We start from the raw sequence: 9491 nt of genomic DNA, 5'->3' as shown, positions 1-9491 counted from the left end.
CTCATGAACAAACGATACAAACTATGACTATATGACAGCAGTTGGCATTCAGAAAAATAGAACCTACAGTCACATTATGAGATGATGTGGATGTTATGTTAACATTACTTTCAGTTGGTGTCAGAGGGTCAAATAACATACACACATTTTTACAAAAGAAACTGTCAGTGTAAAAGACGTATAAAAAACAATTTTGAACATTTGGAAAGTTATTTGACTTATGTAAACCTTGTAGTAAATGAAATATACTCATTTTCATGAGCAGAGTCTGAAGGTGTTTTTCAGTCCTCATTCAGTCTTTGGACAATGAAGTTATTTCAGTGTACCACATATGAACAAAATCTCATTTTCTACACAAAATGAGTTTTTTTGTAGCAATGTACAATGTGAAGCAGCCTTTATTACAACATTTAGTTTAAGAGAGACATTTTGATGATGTGATAAGCTGGGCCCAGTGTTGCAGTTTATCATTACTTGTATATCAGCTAAAGTAAATAGCCAAGGCAGTTCCTTCCTACATATGGCCCTGTTGGAAATGCAGCATTTTTTTTTTTTTTAAGAAATGCAGCCTTTCTTTATTAGTTATTGATGATCAGAAATCACGGCAACATAGAATGTGTCCATTTAATATAGAAACACCCCCCCCAAAAAAAGGACAAAGAAGACATTCTGAGCAGGGTGTGGTGGTCCAGTGGTAAGGCATTGGTCTTGTAAACCAAAGATCATGGGTTTGATCCCCATCTATGCCTGTAAGTTCTGAACTTTTTTGGTAAATGTTCAATGCTTTTAGTGTGAAAGCTCATCCTAAAATTGTTGTAAGTGGATTCAGTGTTGGGTTTACCAAAGCTGTATGAGCTGATGTCATTACAGTTTTGGTCCTTTCTGAAGCCACCACCAACAGCAGGTGTTCCTTGAATAGCCATGCTTTTACTTTGAAGTGTAAGAAGAACACTTCCTCCCTCCATTTATAGAACCACAACAAATATGAAATGGAATATGTTAATTCTCCTACTGTAAGCCATAATTTGGGTAGAAAACAGCATGATGCAACAGCAGTTTATACGGTGTAATTAGATTACAGTTCAGTGGAATTACAGTAACCCAGAAACAGTTACAGACAAGGAGCTGCAAACACACTGCTAAAGTGTTAATTAGAGTCCGTTGAGTAGATTGTTAATTAAAATTTGATTAAATATCCAATAAGAGACACAAATTTAGACCACATTAAGAATGCATGGGGGTTGCCATGGCGATGCGTTAACTTCCACCGGAGGGAAATAACCACATGCAAATAAGCTTCATATGGGGAGTTTTTCTTCTTCTTCTTCCTGAGATAATCATTTTAAGTCCAACTGCAGGAAAAAGAATCCTTATAATCCATGAACGTAGTTACAACAAACAAACAAACAAACTGTTCAAATCCTATAAACCATGGTTAGAAATAAATAAAAATAAAGCTGAGTAAAGCTGAGAAGCTTCCATCCGATCACAGAACTTAACTAATACGTGATTCTGATACTGGAGATTAATTATGGGATGAATCTCTGGAAAGGTAAAAAGTGGTTTCCATGTAGTGTTTGGGCCACACATGATGTGAAGTGGAGAACAATATTTATATCACTTATGAGTTAATTAGCAAGCTGATACTCATCATCAGTAGATGTGCACTATTTAGTTTTTCTCATTATTCAGGATAGCTTCTATCATGTAAACTCAGCCAGCAAATTTAGAAGCCTGATAGGAGACTGTATTTCTGTAATTAAAGCTTTCACATCCAGGCCAAAAATGGAGCTTAAAATGAAGTTTTAAATTGTTTAAACTCTCGAGAACTGTCATGAGTTTTTTTTTATTAAAGATTTGCCTAAAAAAGTTACAAGAATAGACTTATTTAAATGGAATTAAATGTGTCAAATGTCATGTTTCAATGCAACAATTTATTTTCCCCCCCCCTTTTTTTTGGTTTTCGAGGCCAATAAATAACAAAAACAAAACAAAACAAAACAAAACAAAACATGAGAATTCCAGTTCAGGAGGGTTGCAACCAAAAATGAGAATAGGAACAGAATTGTTGATTTATTCAATAGAGTCTGTAGACAGAGCAGGTTAAAACAGAATAGGGGTCATTCTTTCCACACTCAAGGTCCAGGCTATATTTCATTTTTAAAAGGCTGCAGAGTGGCACATTCACTGAAGAGATGGAAATGGTTCAATAACATCAGTGTCACTGATTTATTGTTATCAGGCTGTTTTTAACTCTCTAATTTACTGGTTTTATCAGGTGGACAGAGGTAAAAACTGTCAGTGTAAAATATGACACTGACCTCAGGGACACAGTGTTGAGTTTCTTCTCAGTTTTGGCCCTAAAGCTATGAGGTGTTATTATCCCGTTGTTGATTTAACCCACTAAAAAAAAATCAGGTGATATTTCTAACAGCTGCCTGGTAAAGGGTTAGGATTACAGTTATTAGCCAATTTTTAAAGTAAGTCTGGTGCTACAAAAGAGAAATATTCAAGTGACCCAGCAGATATTCTCCTGTTTATATTAACCTAAGTTACTTATGACTGAACACCAACTAAAATCTGTAATGTTTTTGAGGGTTTTGGAAACATACAAGATGTTTAACAACCAGTAGTGTGTTAGCGGAAAAGAACAGGATAAACGATGATCTTTGTTCATGTTATGTCTCTGTGTGGTTTACATGTTCTTTCTACATCCCCAAGGTAGTTAATTTGTTTTTTTTTTTTTTCCAAACATGAGTCAATTTGCTGGGGGCTACATCTGAAGAACAGTGTTTCTAAGCCTTCATTTGTTTCCCATTTGGGGTTACTGGTCCCATTAAAAGTCAGAGTCTGTCTTTGTAATTTCACCAGACGTAGATATAGACGTCTGACACTGGTTTACTGTGAAAGTGATGGAAATGATGACTCTCAGGTTGCAGTTTTGCAGATTTAAGGAGCTTATTTTTCTGTAAAGTGGAAAATAGATTGTTTATTCATGGCAATGCGAATACAATGATTTTCCTGGAACGTGTAAGTCAAACTCACTGTGAGAATATGAGCATCATATATACTACCGGTCAAAAAGTTTAAGAACATCCCAATTTTTCCCATTTTTATTGTAAATTCTGCATATTAATGTTTCATTGTCCTCTGAAATGAAAGCATAGAACAAAAAAAGAAATGAAGCTTAAAAAAAAAATCAATGTAGAAACCAAAATGTATTCTAAACTTTGGACTCATTAAAGTACCTCCTTTGGCAGATATAACAGCTAAACACACTCGTGACATTCTTTCTACAATGGAAATAAAATATTCTTCAGAAAGTTCTTCCAGCTCTGTTGCAGAAGTTCCCATAAATGTGTGGTTCTTGTAGGTTGCTTTGCTTTCATTCTTCTGTCCAGTTTATCCCAAACCAGCTGAATGGGGTTGAAGTCTGGACACTGTGCTGCCACTCCATGTTTTCAAGCTTACCATCTGGTTCTTTCTTCCTGAGGTAGTTCTGGCATAGCTTGAACTGATGTTCTGGGTCATTATCTTGCTGTAGGATGAACCCCTGACCAACTAGGTGCATACCAGAGGGTACTGCATGGTGCTGCAGAATGCTGTGGTAGCCGTTTTGGTTCAGGGTTCCTCTCACTCTGTACAAGTCACCGACCCTGGATCCAGAAAAACAGCCACAGACCATCACACTTGTTCCTCTATGTTTGACAGTTGATGTCACACACTGAGGAACCATCCTTTCTCCTATTTGACAACTTACAAAAATCCTGCTGATGAACCAAAGATTTCAAGTTTAGATCCATCAGTCCATAACACCTTCCTCCAGTCTTCAGTAGTCCATTGGTGGTGTTTCATGGTCCAGGCAAGCCTCATTTTCCTATTCTAACGTCTTAGCAATGACTTTCTGCTGCAACTCCACCTGTCAAACCTGCACCTCCACGTTTTCTCTTCACAGGTGAAACTGAGACTTCTCACTACAACCATTATTAAGCTGTGCTTGAAACTGTTGTCCTGTGAGCTGCCTATCACCAAGCTACTGACTCTCAGAAACTGGTCTTCTGATTCTGTTGTGGCTTTGGGTCTTCCAGACCTCTTCCTGTCAGAGTTTCCTCCAGTTTCTGAGCCTTTTGATGGAGAAGAAAACTGAACTCACTGACACCTTGACTTTCTTCTCTGTAGGAAAGACCTACCTTTTTACATGTAAGTGTTATGATGGCCTGTCTCTCTTTGATTGTTAATTGCTTTTTCCTCTCCATTTTTATAGCAACACACTACTTTCTGCAGTTCAGTACTGTTCAAATAATGCTCTGGAGGGTCTGGTTCCATGGAGTGTTCCAACACTATTTTTATGCAGACAGAGGGGGTTGGAAGGAATCTAGAAAAGTTGGGACAACTGTAGGATTTGGTAGCACCAACTTTCAAGGCTTGATCAACCTCCATTGCTGAAGAACAGCTTTAAGTTGTTAAACCATTTCTGTTCCCTGAAAAAGGCCTTTTTATATAAATTTGAAATGTACATTATTTTTCAGTTTTGGGTAACCTTACCTTTTTTTTAACCTCTGGCAGTTCACCACTTACCTTGGGACCATTTCAAGCTATTCGTTGGACTTGAACTACTTGAATTTCAATAAAAAATGGAAAAAACTGGAGCGTTCTAAAGCTTTTGACCGGTAGAGTATGTGTCTTCAGATGTGACTGACTGAAAGAATTTTTGATGCAATCATTGGAAATTGTGTGCCCTACAGCATCCTATTTACCTCCAGCGGTTGTTGTCATTGCTGCTGCTTCATGTGTTGTCATTACCTTTGAGCAGTTCACATCAGCAGATTCAACTACAGTCACTGACTCCCTGTTGCACCACTATTGCTAATAATTTTCATGACATGTTGCCCCTGAATTGTGTTTTTCCCTCTTTGCAGGAAGCTGCTGGTTTGCTATTAAATCCTGTGACGATGTTCAGCTCAATTCAGACGGCTTTATTTATCCCAGATCATTTGGAGCTTTCCCCAGTAAGGACATTCAGGAGCAAGAGACAACCAGATGTAGTTCAAATGTCAAAGGAAACACATTAAAACCATGAGGAGTGTAGAAACCAATGTGCAGCAGCTTGAAGCTTGTATGTGGTGCTTTGACCCTCTGAACTCCAAGATCCACCGACCATTTATAAAGGAATGTTCCAACAGCATTTATCACCAGAAACTGTAAAAACAGAAAGAATGGTGAGATCCCCTATTATCATCAAAGAAAAATGTTCCAAATCTTAGCTAATGATTGTGATACCTACCTGTGTCATTTAATAATCATAATTCATAACAATTAATTCACCGTAAATAACATATTTGCATTGGATGCTGCTAAAAACAACACAGTTACGTCACAACAGTCCTGACTTTTCAGCTTAACCGCAGGCAGTGTTTCCACAGAGCAGAAAGAAAATAAATTAAAGCGATTTAGATGGGAAAAGAACATATTTGATCCATAAAATAAATGCTGCATGGATCTAAAACAGAGAATGGAGGAGCAGGTTGTTGGTGAAACATCTTTCTAAAGATGATGAGCAGAGTAGAGAGAAGAAACCATGGATGAAGAGTTTGCAAAAATGCAAAAAGTTCGATATCTATCGCATAAAGTTGCCGTATTTTTGTAGTATTGGTAACACCTGTGGGCCCCAAAATGCTGAGTCCAGTTTTTGTTTCAAGGTTTGCAAAATAAATCATAAAATACATTCAACTTCAGTTTTTCTTCTTTTTGTGATTTATGGCATTGTAACTTTGTCATGCTGCACAGAAGACACTTTTAAACTCGGTTGTTCTGCTTCCACAGAGGTGCAGGACTTTATATTGCTGTGAAAAATGAGCCCACAGTGAAGAAAAATGTGACAGAAAATACCCCCAAACTGTTCTGAGTTCAGACGTTTCATCAGGAAAAATGAAAATCTGTGTTATAAATGTTGCTGTTCTTGTTGTTTTACTGCAAGGGGCTGCACAGTGGCGTAGTGGTTAGCACTTTCGCCTTGCAGCTAGAAGATCCCTGGTTCGCGTCCCGGCTTTCCCGGGATCTTTCTGCATGGAGTTTGCATGTTCTCCCTGTGCATGCGTGGGTTCTCTCCGGGTACTCCGGCTTCCTCCCACAGTCCAAAAATATGCTGAGGTTAATTGATTACTCTAAATTGCCCGTAGGTGTGAATGTGAGAGTGATTGTTTGTCTTTGTATGTGGCCCTGCGACAGACTGGTGACCTGTCTAGGGTGTCCCCTGCCTTCGCCCGAGTCAGCTGGGATAGGCTCCAGCACCCCCCGCGACCCTAGTGAGGATTAAGCGGTGTATAGATAATAATGGATGTTTTACTGCAAACACTGCACTAAAACCTAGTATGATGAAGTTTTTACATTTTCTGTCAATGAATAGAAGCTCATGAACAAACGATACAAACTATGACTATATGACAGCAGTTGGCATTCAGAAAAATAGAACCTACAGTCACATTATGAGATGATGTGGATGTTATGTTAACATTACTTTCAGTTGGTGTCAGAGGGTCAAATAACATACACACATTTTTACAAAAGAAACTGTCAGTGTAAAAGACGTATAAAAAACAATTTTGAACATTTGGAAAGTTATTTGACTTATGTAAACCTTGTAGTAAATGAAATATACTCATTTTCATGAGCAGAGTCTGAAGGTGTTTTTCAGTCCTCATTCAGTCTTTGGACAATGAAGTTATTTCAGTGTACCACATATGAACAAAATCTCATTTTCTACACAAAATGAGTTTTTTTGTAGCAATGTACAATGTGAAGCAGCCTTTATTACAACATTTAGTTTAAGAGAGACATTTTGATGATGTGATAAGCTGGGCCCAGTGTTGCAGTTTATCATTACTTGTATATCAGCTAAAGTAAATAGCCAAGGCAGTTCCTTCCTACATATGGCCCTGTTGGAAATGCAGCATTTTTTTTTTTTTTTTTTTTAAGAAATGCAGCCTTTCTTTATTAGTTATTGATGATCAGAAATCACGGCAACATAGAATGTGTCCATTTAATATAGAAACACCCCCCCCAAAAAAAGGACAAAGAAGACATTCTGAGCAGGGTGTGGTGGTCCAGTGGTAAGGCATTGGTCTTGTAAACCAAAGATCATGGGTTTGATCCCCATCTATGCCTGTAAGTTCTGAACTTTTTTGGTAAATGTTCAATGCTTTTAGTGTGAAAGCTCATCCTAAAATTGTTGTAAGTGGATTCAGTGTTGGGTTTACCAAAGCTGTATGAGCTGATGTCATTACAGTTTTGGTCCTTTCTGAAGCCACCACCAACAGCAGGTGTTCCTTGAATAGCCATGCTTTTACTTTGAAGTGTAAGAAGAACACTTCCTCCCTCCATTTATAGAACCACAACAAATATGAAATGGAATATGTTAATTCTCCTACTGTAAGCCATAATTTGGGTAGAAAACAGCATGATGCAACAGCAGTTTATACAGTGTAATTAGATTACAGTTCAGTGGAATTACAGTAACCCAGAAACAGTTACAGACAAGGAGCTGCAAACACACTGCTAAAGTGTTAATTAGAGTCCGTTGAGTAGATTGTTAATTAAAATTTGATTAAATATCCAATAAGAGACACAAATTTAGACCACATTAAGAATGCATGGGGGTTGCCATGGCGATGCGTTAACTTCCACCGGAGGGAAATAACCACATGCAAATAAGCTTCATATGGGGAGTTTTTCTTCTTCTTCTTCCTGAGATAATCATTTTAAGTCCAACTGCAGGAAAAAGAATCCTTATAATCCATGAACGTAGTTACAACAAACAAACAAACAAACTGTTCAAATCCTATAAACCATGGTTAGAAATAAATAAAAATAAAGCTGAGTAAAGCTGAGAAGCTTCCATCCGATCACAGAACTTAACTAATACGTGATTCTGATACTGGAGATTAATTATGGGATGAATCTCTGGAAAGGTAAAAAGTGGTTTCCATGTAGTGTTTGGGCCACACATGATGTGAAGTGGAGAACAATATTTATATCACTTCTGCTTTTTTTTTTTTTTTTTTTTTATTTATTTATTTGATTCATGGGACAGCGCACAAACAACATTAACCCCGTGGGGAGAGATGCATTATGCCAGGTTATAGCACAAGTGCTAATTTCCACCTGTAGTCCCAGAGCAGGCCAAAGATGTGTTGGGTTACATCAATGTTAAAAGAAAAAAGACACAAGATTAAACATTTCAAACATTAAACACAATTAATTCATAAGATCAAACTCCAAAGCCTCTACAAAAAAGTGCTGACACCAAAGCACCTTCAAAATCATCGTTAATGGGTACAAGATTGATCCGAGAGCAGCCGTCGCTTCAGCAAGCGTGAAAACTCATTGAAGTGCTTACATTTTATGAGTTAATTAGCAAGCTGATACTCATCATCAGTAGATGTGCACTATTTAGTTTTTCTCATTATTCAGGATAGCTTCTATCATGTAAACTCAGCCAGCAAATTTAGAAGCCTGATAGGAGACTGTATTTCTGTAATTAAAGCTTTCACATCCAGGCCAAAAATGGAGCTTAAAATGAAGTTTTAAATTGTTTAAACTCTCGAGAACTGTCATGAGTTTTTTTTTTATTAAAGATTTGCCTAAAAAAGTTACAAGAATAGACTTATTTAAATGGAATTAAATGTGTCAAATGTCATGTTTCAATGCAACAATTTATTTTTCCCCCCCTTTTTTTTTGGTTTTCGAGGCCAATAAATAACAAAAACAAAACAAAACAAAACAAAACAAAACATGAGAATTCCAGTTCAGGAGGGTTGCAACCAAAAATGAGAATAGGAACAGAATTGTTGATTTATTCAATAGAGTCTGTAGACAGAGCAGGTTAAAACAGAATAGGGGTCATTCTTTCCACACTCAAGGTCCAGGCTATATTTCATTTTTAAAAGGCTGCAGAGTGGCACATTCACTGAAGAGATGGAAATGGTTCAATAACATCAGTGTCACTGATTTATTGTTATCAGGCTGTTTTTAACTCTCTAATTTACTGGTTTTATCAGGTGGACAGAGGTAAAAACTGTCAGTGTAAAATATGACACTGACCTCAGGGACACAGTGTTGAGTTTCTTCTCAGTTTTGGCCCTAAAGCTATGAGGTGTTATTATCCCGTTGTTGATTTAACCTACTAAAAAAACATCAGGTGATATTTCTAACAGCTGCCTGGTAAAGGGTTAGGATTACAGTTATTAGCCAATTTTTAAAGTAAGTCTGGTGCTACAAAAGAGAAACATTCAAGTGACCCAGCAGATATTCTCCTGTTTATATTAACCTAAGTTACTTATGACTGAACACCAACTAAAATCTCTAATGTTTTTGAGGGTTTTGTAAACATACAAGATTTGTGTTAGGGCAAAAGAACAGGATAAACGATGATCTTTGTTCATGTTATGTCTCTGTGTGGTTTACATGTTCTTTCTACATCCCCAAGGTAGTTA

General features: G+C 37.2%; 2 non-coding genes across 2 annotated transcripts; both read left to right on the top strand.

The window, feature by feature from the left end:
• The first annotated feature begins 677 nt into the window (after positions 1-677).
• trnat-ugu (transfer RNA threonine (anticodon UGU)) lies at positions 678-749 on the top strand. Its single transcript has one exon. It is a non-coding gene; the product is annotated as a tRNA-Thr (tRNA).
• Positions 750-7092: 6343 nt separating this feature from the next.
• On the top strand, positions 7093-7164 carry trnat-ugu (transfer RNA threonine (anticodon UGU)). The gene has a single exon. It is a non-coding gene; the product is annotated as a tRNA-Thr (tRNA).
• The last annotated feature ends 2327 nt before the right edge of the window (positions 7165-9491 follow it).

This window comes from Amphiprion ocellaris, chromosome 13 (genome assembly GCF_022539595.1).
Source record: "Amphiprion ocellaris isolate individual 3 ecotype Okinawa chromosome 13, ASM2253959v1, whole genome shotgun sequence".
Taxonomy (NCBI): Eukaryota; Metazoa; Chordata; class Actinopteri; family Pomacentridae; genus Amphiprion; species Amphiprion ocellaris.
Note: the sequence above shows the minus strand (reverse complement) of the source record. Positions and strands in the feature narration are given on the sequence as shown.